Raw genomic sequence first — 14,409 nt, 5'->3', positions numbered from 1 at the left:
TGATCTTACATTTACACGACGTTCATCCAGACATATCCCAAACATTAGCGAAACTTCAGCCTCAGTTGTACTAACACTTACTCGCCTAAGTAACTTTACACATGTGAGCAGTCCCACTGAGCTCAAAGTTATTTGTGTGCACAAGTGTCTGCAGGACCAAGGCACTGGGTTTATGAGCTTCAGGTAAAAGCATTACTTCACTCACCAGTGAGGGCTTAGTTCATGACTTAGTTCGTGCCAAGCTGGGGTGTAAGTCTACAGCACACTAACTGGCCATGCAGACCCTGCTACTGCACACTAACTGTTCTGGAGTGCACTCTGATGTACTGCTATGGATCTTTAAGTGTGCAGCAGCACGGTCCACATGGCAATTTAGCGCACGGCAGGCTAGTGAGCTGTACATGATCTCCTGAGGTCCCTTCCAACCCTGATATTCTATGATTCTATAATTGTACACTCATACCCTTGTTGCACACTACATTGCCGTGTAGAAAAGCCCTGAAGTGCACCCACTTCTGGGAGAAATGCAGCAAATGTTTAAGTGTGCAGCAGTGTCCAGTGTTCATTCATTAATAATAGTCAATAATATGGTATCTACACAGTAATATTTTAGCATAGGAAGGGAAGAGCTGGATCCATGTCTGATTGCAGAGGTAAATAGTAGGTAATTACCCACACAGAATTTGGGAGGGAAACTAAATCTAACACTCCTAATCTTACTACATGCCATGGGATCTTTAATAGCCTTATGGCTGTTAAAACAGGAATAAATACACACACACAATAAATATTACACAGACAGAATGTACAATGAATATACAATGTACTTTCAAACCTATGAAAATACCCCAAACTTAACATCTGCAGAGTGCTGAGAAGTGTTGGAGGAGGGCAGTACACCCTAAAGATCCCCCATATGTGCTGAGACCTTGGCCCAAGGGCCCAGGACTTCTCAGGGAAGTAGGAATTGGTATAAAAAGAGGAAAATGACGATTTTAGCAGATTAATAACCTGAAAGAGGAGCTTTCACTCCCTCATCAAAAAAACAACAACCTTGAGTTCTTTTTTCTTGTGAGCAGCAGACAGGATCTAAACTATATTAGTAAACACTGCACCTCCCCATACAGTCACAAAGGGCATTGCTAACCTTGGCATTGTACTTTTTTTGCTTCTATGATACAAGGATCACATGTGATCTATTTGCCTGGCACAATTTTTGCTACACGCTGGGGATTTTCACTGATCAATAACATGAGACAGTCAAGTCTTTGTATTTTGTAGGAACTCTAATAATTTGTAAGTCTCTACCTGACAAACATGATGTGAAACTACTCGAACTTAAGATATCACTTGCCACATCAGGGTGTTTCAGGAGATAGCTGACCGCACCCAGCCAGCAAGTCATAGGTTTGAGGTTTTGTACGCCTGCCAAAGGGAAGGGATGTAGGGAGTGCATCAGGCTACAGCATATTAGTAACTTCCTTCTAAACACATGAGGTGCCCATCTCAAATTTGGTAGGTAACCAGGAAACATGATCTGTACAGCATGGCTGACTCAGGTTCAGATGCTTTTAGCAAGCAGAGCTGCACAAATGGGAAAGTCACTACGGTACAGTCTGGAGAGAGTGGATGTCTTAGGAGATTAGCAATAGGATATGGATTCTTCAACTTTACAGCAGACCACCGCTCCAGAGCCAGCTCAGGGCAGGTATGACCAAGAGTTGCTACCATCCAAGAGCTAACTGGTAGACAGCATGAGAGGAGGTGGGGGGGGGCTGACAAGAGGAAGAGAAGAATCACAATTTAGGTGATAATTGAACAGGTAAACAAAACCCCACCCTCATAATTAACACTCAGCTAGGCCCCATGGCTGGCAGGCTCAGAAGGGAGACCAAGAACTGGATGGCCTCTGGAAGCCAGACTCCTCTCTTGTCACTAACGGAGGCTCTTTGAGGGCTTGATAATAACGACTGGGGTTAGGGAGAAATTTGTACTGCAATTGCCTGTGCTACAATTATACTCTTGATAATATAGTTCAGTCCCCTGAGTTGTCAATCCAGAGCTAACCTCAAACACACCACCCAGGATGTGTATTCTCTCCTGGACAAGCTCCCAAGAGTAACACCAGCATTCTGGGGAGGACGTGCCAGGAGACTGATGTTTGTCTGTTTGCATAAACAATGTCTCAACCAGATTTCTTATCACACTCGAGTGGCCCACACTATTCCCAACCTTCTGCTGAAGGGCCCCACACTGTAGTAATCTTCCCTCCTGCAAGGGTTCATTTAAACCTATGACTGCTGCTCCTTCAGTTGTCTGGGGAGCATGTGTGTGGAGGAGGTGTGGGGGGAGAGAGCACAGTGGTCAATGTAGAGTGCTGCAAGTCATTTCCTTCCCCAGGGCTAGGGATGCTGCCTCCACATTGGCCTCCTAACTCCTAGAGCTTGTTCACCCCACTGCTCTCATCCCTGTGTGCGACTATCCCAACTGACCTTTCCCCAGGACACTCCCCTCTGCTGAGGTTCTCTACTTCTGTTAGATAGACACTAGTTTCTGGCTACCTCAAACAGCTTGCTCTCTCCTAACAAGGCACTTTGCATTCCTCAAGGCTCCATTAGCAAAGAGCAGGCACATGTGAAACGTCATGTCCAGTGGAATGTTTGCCTCTTGCTAGAGAAGAATGGGAAGGTCTAAGGCCATTAGATCCAATGTCAGAGGGGCTGAAATTTCTGCCAATAGCCACTTTCCAAGATACACATATTGATGGGCAATTTTGTGAGAGCTCTCCAGCGCCAACGACAGCTCCCAATGGAACCTGTAAACATTTGCACAGGTCTGGGTCTCCTTAATCCTGCCTCATCTAGGGGACATTCTCTTCTTGCAGCAGAATCCACCACTTCCACAGAAGACAAGAATTGCTACCACACAAGCCCTGTGATTATTCCCTTCATTCCGAAAAGAACTAGCCTGGACACATGCAAGAGGTTTCCAGCCACACAGGACCAATCCAGGTCCCAAGTCTTCCCAACATTTCTCAGCAAAGGCTCCCAGTTAGGACAGTGAAGTATCCCTGCAGGCTGCTCTGACCCTTTCACTGACAATATACAAAGTTTTTAACTTCAACACTCACCCTAAACAGTACTTTTCATTTTTAAAGCACTTTGCAGACCTTACCTAAACAACAAACATCAATACTGCCTAAGCTCCTGGAATCTCTGTTGATAATTCAGCCCCATACTCAAGGATGGAGTAACTCTTTTTACTGATCTGGGAAGAGATGAGAATTGCTGCTCTGCAGTCAGCTCCATCTACATGCTGGGAGAATTTCTTCTCTAGGCAACCTCTGATACTGGTGCCAGATTTGGAAAACAGGCTAAACTTCAAGCTATGCAAGAATGTAACAGAAACCAACTCCAGGTGGCCAGAGATCATCCAGTCAGCCCAACACTCTAGGAGTTTATCTCACAGGATTCTATCATGCCTGACCATGACTGTGGACAATCAAGCGAGGTGACAACGATGACCATAGCTTAGTGGGCAGTGTAGACGAGGACAAACTGGGTTCAGCATTGTGTCAGCTAACTGATTAAACCCCATCAGGTCAGCATATGGGGAGAAGATGCCATTGCCTGTGCTGTGCTTTGTGTAGCTGAACAGAGGCCCTCAGTCCCCAGGGCTGTCAGGCCAGCATCTTTCATCAGCTCTAAATTCACTCAAAACAAGGAAGTGGCAGAAGCATAAGTACCCCTTTGTTACATACTGAAAGGTCAGAAGAATGGAGCCTCCTGACTGGAGTGCAGCTGAGAAGAGAGGGTGGATTTGTGTTGGGGTGGGATGTGAAAGCCAACCACTCTAGTTTCTTGACTGAAAACAGAATGGAAGCCAAAATGTTATCTAGCCTTGATTACACTCATTAGTGATCACACAGGCACAGGGAAGGACTGGAGGCATTCAAACCTTCTCTTAGCTAGTCATGGGTGAATCTCAGTATGGCCTGTGGTTTTGAAAAATCTGGAAGAGCTCCCTAAGTTTGGGCTCCTCTTCAAGCATTTCCCTTGACCTTCGAAAAACAAGTTAGGGAATAGTCCCCTAGCCTTCATGAAACTGTGTCCCAAAACCACCAAACTACCACCCCCCAAATCCGTTCTCCTTCCCAACAACCACAGCATTCAACGGTAACAGATTCTGCCTCTCTCCCCACTCAGCCTGTTCTCTCTGTCCTTACAGATGACATCCATTCCTTTCCAGATTAAACAAAGGCATCCTTGTCCTGATTCTCCTTCCCTCTCAAAATCCCAAAGACTTAAGGCTGAAATCTGCCCATGAGGCTCTTTTAATGCAGGTCACTGGTATGAAAGACCTTTTACTGCCTGGAGAGCTCTGCAACACCTATGCATAGCAATCCATCAGCCACAATCCAGCTCCAGCCAGTAATAGCCAAATCATCATCTGAAGGCTGTTCAATAGGCTGTATGGGAAGCACACTGGTGGTCTCAGCCCTGTTACAGGCAGGCAGATGACTACATCACAGAACACCCTCACTACTGACACATTTTCCAGGCCGTCTCCAGTCTTTTCAGAATGGACCACATGGAGAATGGGCTTTCTCTTCTCATCCCTAGGAGTGTTCTCTGCCATGCAGGGGGAAGCAAACTGAATAGGTCTCTGGGGAGAACCTCATGCATCTTGTGATGCAGGCTAGGAACAGCCTTGAAAATGAAGCTGTCCCAGGCACCCAAAAGCAAAAAAAATGGATAATTTCCATGTTCAGCTTGTCCATTTATCAGATTCATCTTCTAGTTGCCGAGTGCCCCTTGCGCTCCCTACCACACACTGTTAACCATTTATGATCTCTCCCCAAAGTGCAGTGTGGGATGCAACTAACATTCCTCTACAAGAACACTGGTTTGGGAAGCACATTTTAGTTTTTGGCCACAGTCATTCTGGATGGGGCAGTCATTCAGTGTAGCCAAGCTCACTAGGTTCAGAGAAAAGCCAGAGTTTGCACTGGACATACTGTGACAACAGTCACATTCGTAAACAAAGCTCATTTTGCTTACAAAGGAATTGGGACCATCTCCTTTTCTTGCCTGGCAACCGGACTTGAGGTCCTGGCTGTACTTGAGCCCATCACATTCCAGTTTGCTTATATTGATGCCTAGAGGATTTCAGGCTCTACTGCTGTCAAACAGGCACTTTCCACCAGCACAAAAGTCCCAAAAATCATAGATTCATAGAAGATTAGGGTTTGAAGAGACCTCAGGAGGTCAATCCCCTGCTCAAAGCAGGACCAATCCCCAACTAAATCATCCCAGCTAGGGCTTTGTTAAACCGGGCCTTAAAAACCTCTAAGGATGGAGATTCCACCACCTCCCTAGGTAACCCATTCCAGTGCTTCACCACCCTCCTAGTGAAATAGTGTTTCCAATATCCAACCTAGACCTCCCCCACTGCAACTTGAGACTGAGAACAGTCTAGCTCCATCCTCTGTTCTGAGAACAGAACACTGAGAACAGCCTAGCTCCATCCTCTTTGGAAACCCCCTTCAGGTAACTGAAGGCTACTATTAAATTCCCCCTCACTCTTCTCTTCTGCAGACTAAACAAGCCCAGTTCCCTCAGTCTCTCCTCGTAAGTCATGTGCCCCGGCCCCCTGATCATTTTTGTTGCCCTCCGCTGGACTCTTTCCAATTTGTCTACATCCTTTCTGCAGTAGGGGGCCCAAAACTGGATACAATACTCCAGGTGTGGTCTCACCAGTGCCAAACAGAGGGGAATATTCACTTCCCTCGATCTGCTAGCAATGCTCCTACTAACGCAGCCCAATATGCCATTAGCCTTTTTGGCAACAAAAGCACACTGCTGACTCATATCCAGCTTGTCATCCACTGTAATCCCCAGGTCTTTTTCTGCAGAACTGCTGCTTAGCAGTCCTCAGCCTGTAGCAGTACATGGGAGTCTTCTGTCCTAAGTGCAGGACTCTAATGCATCCGATGAAGTGAGCTGTAGCTCACGAAAGCTTATGCTCTAATAAATTTGTTAGTTTCTAAGGTGCCACAAGTACTCCTTTTCTTTTCACTTGTCCTTAATAAACCTCATCAGATTTCTTTTGGCCCAATCTTCCAATTTCTCTAGGTCACTCTGGACCCTATCCCTACCCTCCAATGTATCTACCTCTCCCACCAGCTTAGTGTCGTCTGTGAACTTGTTGAGGGTGCAATCTATCCCATCATCCAGATCATTAATAAAAATGTTGAACAAAACCGGCCCCAGTACTGACCCCTGGGGCACTCTGCTTGATACTGGCTGCCAACTAGACATTGAGCCGTTGATCACTACCTGTTGAGCCTGACAATCTAGCCAGCTTTCTATCCATCTTATACTCCATTCATCCAATCCATACTTTTTAACTTGCTGGCAAGAATACTGTGGGAGACCATACCAAAAGCTTTGCTAAAGTCGAGATATATCACATCCACTGCTTTCCCCATATCTATGCTCATCAGAGAAGGCAATCAGGTTGGTCAGGCATGACTTGCCCTTGGTGAATCCATGTTGAATGTTCCTGATCAGCTTCCTCTCCTTTAAGTGCTTCAAAATGGTTTCCTTGAGGACCAGCTCCATGATTTTTCCACAGACTGAGGTGAGGCTAACCAGTCTATAGTTCCCTGGATTCTCCTTCTTTTCTTTATTAAAGATGGTCACTATATTTTCCTTTTTCCAGTCGTCTGGGACCTTCCCCCAAATCCAACCAGTTTTCAAAGATAATGGCCAATGGCTCTGCAATCACATCAGCCAATTCCCTCAGCACCCTCAGATGCATTAGAGCTGGACCCATGGATTTGCGCATGTCCAGCTTTTCTGAATAGTCCTTAACCTGTTCTTTCACCACCTAGGGCTGCTCACCTGCTCCCCATACTGTGTTGCCCAGGACAGCAGGGTGGGAGCTGACCTTGTCTGTGAAGACCGAGGCATAAAAAGCATTGAGTACTTCAGCTTTTTCCACATCATCTGTCACTAGGTTGCCCTCCCCCCCCATTCATTAAGGGTACCATACTTTCCTTGACCTTTTTCTTGTTGCTAACATACCTGTAGAAACCCTTCTTGTTACCCTGCACATCCCTTCCTAGCTGCAAGTCCAGTTGTGTTTTGGCCTTCCTGATTACACCCCTGCATGCTTGAGCAATATTTTTATACTCCTTCCTAGTCATCTGATCAAGTTTCCACTTCTTGTAAGCTTCCTTTTTGTGTTTAAGCTCACCGAAGATTTCACTGTTAAGTCAAGCTGGTCGCCTGCCATATTTGCTATTTTCTGCACATTGGGATGGTTTGCTCCTGCGCCCTCAATAAGGCTTTTTTAAAATACAGCCAGCTTTCCTGGATTTCTTTCCCCCTCATTTTAGCCTCCCAGGGGATCCTACCGATCAGTTCCTTAACGGAGTCAAAGTCTGCTTTTCTGAAGTCCAGGGTCCATATTTGCTACACTCCTTTCTTCCTTTTGTGAGGATCCTGAACTCAACCATCTCATGGTACTGCTGCCCAGGTTGCCATCCTTTCTACTTCCCCTACCAATTCTTCCCTGTTTGTAAGCAGCAGGTCAAGAGGAGAATGGCCCCTGGCTGGTTCCTCCAGTAGTTGCACCAGAAAGTTGTCCCCAACACTCTCCAAAAACTTCCTGGATTGTCTATGCACTGCTGTATTGTTCTCCCAGCAGATGTCAGGATGACTGAAGTCCCCCATTAGAACCAGGACCTGTGTTCAAGCCAGAAAGAAATGAAAGCTTGGGTCTGGGTTTTCAGCCCTCATTTCAAATGCTGTGGTCTCTGTAGGGTTTAGGTGCAAATCTTACCATTGTTGCAGCCGTTATTTTTGCAGGGCAGTATATTTTTAATCATGTCAACTTTACAGAGTCTGGCCGAGCAAGGTGGACCAGCCATCTTGCAATTGTTGCAGGTGCTTTGCTGGGTGCAACTCCTACAAGCGTAGGCACCTGACCTTCCAAGACTACCCCCCAAACAGGCGCCCAGTCCAGCATTCAAGCAGTGCTTCCATTCCTACCTGTTGGGTCTGCACCCTGAATAAACCTCTCTCTTTATGGGAGCTGCATTGCTTGTACCCCATCCTGATGTCCAGGTCCTGAATTTGGACTCTTCTAAATAGAGATCCTCCATTTCCCTCCCACATGCTCCACAGTTGCTTTCAAAGCCTGGCCTGTCATTAGCTTTATTCTGAGGTCTCAGGGGAGCTTTCTAGAAGCCCTCCCTCCACCTCCTGACTGATGGAAGTCCTGGTTATCAGGTGTGTTGAGTAAGATGACAGGGACTGAAGAGTGGAGGAGCCAGGCTAACTGGAGAAGCGCAGTGGTTTTGCTTGGGACAATAACTTGAGAAATAATAATGATAAAAAGTGTGTTTAAAACAGGTCAGGCATAAAAATCAGGCTGCCTGGTCACTTCATTTCAGCTGGCCGTTTCTTGTCTGTATTAGCACGTCTCCTCTCTTCACAGCAGCAACAGGTGTGGCTCCTGCCTAATCCCAACATTATTTCATGGAAAGCCTTGAAAACAGATTATCTTTGAATGGGCACAGGGTACCATGCTTGTTCTTTTAGTCATTCTACATTTCAATGTGCATCACAGTTAACAGGAGCAGCAGCCACCTTCTGCATCCGTTAGCAACAGTTTGGCATATGGGATCAGTCAATTTCAGACCCATAATGCTCATGGTCTACATTAAGTGTCTGTAATCTGGATGTTTCCAGACACTCTCAATCTCATGGCAAATCTATGCCTAGGCACAGGAAAGGATAAGCAGTCCAGGATGAGATAGGATTCATGGGTAAAGAGCTGGTGGAGGTGATCAAAGGTGCAGGATAAATGCAGTTTATCACATAGCTTTGCAATACAACAGCAGAAGTATGCAGGTCTTCAATTCAACTGGAGCCTACTGAAGCAGAGCTCCGGAAAATATTTTCAAACCCACGGGAGCCCTGGTGCGCCTGCCATGGGGCTGAAGCCCCAAGCCAGGGCACCACCCCACCTCCACGGGACTAAATCCTGAGCCCCCGAACCTCCCTCCTTTGGGGCTAAAGCTCTAAGACCCTCCGCCTGCAGCTGAAGCCCAGAGTCCCCAAATGGGGCTGGAGGGGGCGGGGCTCTGGGAAATAATCTCTGAGAATTTAAATCCTGGAGGCATGTATCTATTTAAGTATTACTTTGTATTTTACACAGTTATGTTTATATTATGAACACATACCACACTTGGAGGGGAGAGCCCAATTCTCCCCACCTGGCTCCATTTTCACTTGTGCAAAGTGAATCAGGACCACTAGCCATGTGATAAGTTACAGATGAGGTAAGTAAAATGTCTTTTATTGTACAAACTTCTGTTGGTGGAAAGGACAAGTTTTGAGCACACAGAGCTCTACCTTAGATCTAGAGAAAGTAACCTGAGTGTCTAAGCTAAATACAAGGTGGGACAGATTCACACATGCTGTCGGAGACCACTTAAAATGGGCAATTAAGGGCTAGGAGATAGTAAGGTGAGTGACAAACTGGTGTAATGAACCATAAAACCAGCCTCTCTGTTGATCACTCTCCTTACAGTGTGTATGATAAAACCCATTGTTTCATGTTCTCTCTGTGTGTATATAAATCTCCCCACTGTATTTTCCACCGAATGCATCTGATGAAGTGAGCTGTAGCTCACGAAAGCTTATGCTCAAATAAATGTTAGTCTCTAAGGTGCCATAAGTACTCCTTTCCTTTTTTGCGAATACAGACTAACACGGCTGCTACTCTGAAATCTGTTAAATTCATGTTTTTTTTAGCATTCAGCCAGAATTATGAATTTAAGTTCCCAGGCTCATCTTTTGAAGATGTCATGCAGGTTTCTTTTGAGGATGAGGACTCAGAGGTTGGATATAGAGTGATCGCTCTGTGAAATGTATTTGCCCATTCAGGGTAGGTTGTTCTTGTCTTTTATCATTTTCCTTTGTGAATTCATTTGAGACCGTAGTGATTGTCTGGTGTCACTCATGTTGTGAGGTTTCACACTCACTCACATGTTGTGACAGCCACATGTAGGACTCTGGTTCTTCTAGTCTAATATCCTGCCTCTTGAAAGATGTGTTGTGGGAGGTATAGATCATCATAGCAGTGGAGATATGTCTGCAGGTTTTGCATCTATTGTTCTGACAAGGTCTGGTGCTGCTTTGAGTTGTATGTCTTAGGCCAGGTTTACACTAAAGAGTTAGGTTGACCCAGCTATGTTACTCAGGGGTGTGGAAAAAAAACACCACTGAGCAACCTAGTTAAGCCAACCTAACTCCTGGTGTAGACACTGACACAATTCTTCTGTCAACCTAGCTACTGCCTCCGAGGGAGGTGAATTGAGTACAGTGATGGGAAAACCCCCTCACATCGCTGTAATGAGTGTCTACACTGACGCACTACAGCAGCACAAGTTTAAATGTAGACATAGGCCTAGTCTGTGGGAACTTTCCATGGAAACAGCCTGGGTACTAGGATGGTTCCACAATATGTCAACCTCTTCATGGGCCACCCTGAAGAAGAATTTCTGGAAAATGCATCATAAAACCAACAATAGAACAATGATATTTTCATCCACTAGACAGACAACCTAAATGCCCTCAGATTTCCACCACAATTCAACTACCACCATCCATCCATCAAACTCGCTCTAGAACACACCCACATTAGCATCAACTTCCTGGATATCACAATCAGCTTCAACAATGAAACTCTATAGATATAAGAACATATACATATGTTCTTATATACAAGAACTCCACAGATCACCACACTTACTTCAACTGACCCAGACACCTCAAGAAAGCTGTTCTCTACAGCCAGGCACTCAGACACCACAGAATATTCTCTGAGGAGAAAGTCTGGGGTACACACCTTAACACACTGAAAACCGCCCTCACCAAACAAGCACATTCCATCAGAGAAGCAGATCAACACTGTGATGTTGCATTCCATGTGCTTTATGGAAATATGCTTATGAATATGACATAACTGGAATATGCTTTAGGATAAATACCCCCTTGTATGGTGTCATGAGAAAGCTTGTAATCCACTAAGTGTGTTCACCCTATTTGTTTACATGTATTATTTCTATATCTGGAGTTAGGAGAATAAGATATAAACTTGTATCACTGATGCAAATATATTAAGTGGAGACCATTAAGGATGCTCCAGAAACAATCAGTTGTAAATGGCCTTAGTTACTTGAAAGCCTTCCTGTGTACGTGTGGGCCAGCCCATGGAGAATGGAGACTAGGGGTCTTACAGTGACACGCGACCATGTCACCTGATAATGAAATCCATCTTAAATCTGGTACTTTTCTGTTTAGAAAAAGGGGTGGGGACCCAGAGAGACAAAAGATTCCAGCCTTGTGCCAAAGCTATAAAAGGGGGTAGAGCAGGACAAAGGAGGCTGCCAGTCATGAGAAAACCCCTGCTTACCACCTGAGATGTCTGCTGGAACTAACAAGGACTGTACCAGGGGAAAGGATTGGGCCCAAACTAGGAAGGAATCTAGTCTGTGAAAGAAGCTTATTGGAACATCTTTGAAGATGAGATATTACCTGTAATCAGTTTCTTAATGTATTAGGCTTAGACTTGCGTGTTTTTGCTTTATTTTGCTTGGTGAGTTACTTTGTTCTGTCTGTTATTACTTGAAACCACTTAAATCCTCCTTTTTATACTTAATAAAATCACTTTTGTTTATTATTAAACCCAGAGTAAGCGATTAATACCTGTGGGAGCAAATAGCTGTGCATATCTCTCTATTAGTGTTATAGAGGGTAGACAATTTATGAATTTACCCTGTATAAGCTTTATACAGAGTAAAGTGGATTTATTTGGGGTTCAGGCTCCCAGAAAGACTGAACACTGGGTGCTGGGGAAGTCCCTGTTAACTGAGAAGCCCTTGGACTGAGTAAATCTCAGTTTCAGTGAACTGCAGAGAGGCATGGCCCAACCTCTGGGTCTGTGCTGGAGCTGACTGGAGTGTCTAACTCAGCAAGACAGGAGTGGAGGGGTGCATGTTCTGGCAGGAGGATTGTTCTCAGTGGTATCCCAGCTCATCGAGTGACAGTCTCGAGGGGAGTCTCTGTGACTGAACCCCTCACAAACACATCATGGAACAGGCCACCCAAATACCCCAGGAGAACCTGATGCAATACAGTACTGCTCCACACACACACAGACTCCACACCCCCAGTTGTTACCTATCAACCCACATTAGAACCCATATGGGGTATCAAACAATTACAACCCATATTTGATGGGGAGCATACCCGGAAAGAAATCTTTCCCAAACTTCCTCTTCTGGTTTTCAAGCAACTCAACATCCTCACGCTCATCACCACCAGGACACACCATTTCAAAGCAGCATCAGACTCTATCAGAACAACAGATGCAAAACCTGCAGCCATATATCCACTGCTACAATGATCATACTCCCCCTCCCAACACACTTTCAAGAGCCATAGGTCCTACACATGCCTATCACAATATGTGGTATCAGTGGCATAGCCAGGTGGAAAAAACAGGGGAGCGGAGATTAAAAAAAGGTGCAACCCCCTGGTATTCACCCAGCGGCGCGCTGGGTCTTCAGCAGCACTTCAGCGTCAGGTCCTTCACTCGCTCCTGTCTTCAGGACTGAAGGACCCCCCCCCCTCCACCGCCGCAATGCCCGTCTTCGGAGCGAGTGAAGGACCTGACGCTAAAGTGCTGCTGAAGACCCGGAGCGCCGCCGGGTGAGTACCAGGGGGTGCCGCCTTTTTTTTTTTTTTTATCTCCACTCCCCCTGACCCGCCCCGCCGAAGACCCGGAGCGCCGCCAGGTGAGTAAAAATTTAAAAGGCGCCAAAGAATTAAAAAGGTGCCACTTCTGCTCAGTGGGGGAGTGGCCGCTCCCCTCTCCCCCCCAGCTGCACTACTGTGTGGTATACCTCCTTTAGTGCATCAAATGCCCCAACAATAACTATGTGGGTGAAACCAAACACTATGCTCTCGAATGCACTCTCTCAGAAAAGTGATAAGACAAGATCATTCTGTCACCCAGGGGTACACACTTTTCACAAAGCGAGCACTCCATATCCGACCTCTCAGTCTGCATCCTCAAAGGAAACCTGCACAAAACCTTCAAAAGACGAGCCTGAGAACTTAAATTCATAACTTTGGCTGGACACTAAAAACATGGACTTAACAGACACACTGGTTTTATGGCTCATTACACCAATTGGTAACCCACCTGCTAAGTCTTAATTGCGCACTTCATTTTAAGTGGTCTCATACAGCATGCATGAACCCCTTATGCTTAATCTGCCACATCTTGTATTTACTTTGGACACTCTGGTTACTTGTTCGAGACTTGAGGAAGAGCTCTGACACTCAAAAGCTTGTCCCTTCCACCAACAGAAGTCAGTCCAATAAAAGATATTACCTCACCTATTTGTCTCACTCATATCCTGGGACCAACAGGCCTACAACAACACTGCAAACTATAAATTACAGAGATGTGCAATAAATGCACATTCCATCTGCCTCACTTGCACTCTCTATCCTCTGATCCCATTTCCTCAGGACTGATTCTAACATTCCAAAATCTGAAGTTCTTTAAACAGGAGTCTTGTTTAATAAAAAGTCAATCTGCCACAAAAATATTTTCTCCTCTCCATTCACCTACCTCTCTTACGTTCATTGACTGTTCAGTCTAGGCCAGCAGATTTATGATCTGATATTGCTTGACTCATCAAAGCTAGAAATGGGCATTTTGTGCCATTGTGAAAGGATGATTCCACTTTCCCCGAGAGGGGGCTCAACCCTTGTTTTGACCCCGAAAGATCCTCAAACTAAGGCACTAATGCTTAGAAAAGCTAGCTTAAATCATTTTTAAGATGTACTATAGTTTTCTTTCCCTCAAAAGCCTGGACAGAAGAAACCACCACACCTGATCAGACCCGGTTCTTCTAGTCCAATATCCTGCCTCTGCCTGACAGTGACCACTGCCAGATGCTTCAGAGGAAGGGGCAAGAAATATGGACAAAAATACAGAATAACCAGCCCACAGCAGCCATTTTCTATTAACCCCAGGCAATCAATGGTCAACACACATGCGGAAATCTGAAGATTTCTATACTTGTATCCTATATAATGTAACTGCTGGTGTTATCACTAGGCCCAAAGTAACTAAGGCTCGTGACTTTCAGTGATGGCATACAAACATGCAGTTTCAAGCCTTCTTTAACATTTTAAGCCTCCTTCCCTAATAAATACGGAACACACAAAGGTATCTGTGCTATAAAGAGAAAAGGAGTACTTGTGGCACCTTAGAGACTAACAAATTTATTAGAGCATAAGCTTTCATGACCTACAG

General features: G+C 45.3%; 1 protein-coding gene across 4 annotated transcripts in view; it reads right to left on the bottom strand.

Annotated features, from left to right (window-relative positions):
- Nucleotides 1-14,409, bottom strand: part of HDAC8 (histone deacetylase 8) — a 111,064-nt gene that overhangs the window by 47,699 nt on the left and 48,956 nt on the right. The window lies entirely within an intron of this gene.

Source organism: Dermochelys coriacea, chromosome 9 (assembly GCF_009764565.3).
Source record: "Dermochelys coriacea isolate rDerCor1 chromosome 9, rDerCor1.pri.v4, whole genome shotgun sequence".
NCBI lineage: Eukaryota > Metazoa > Chordata > Testudines > Dermochelyidae > Dermochelys > Dermochelys coriacea.
This window is presented reverse-complemented; position numbering and strand designations above follow the sequence as displayed.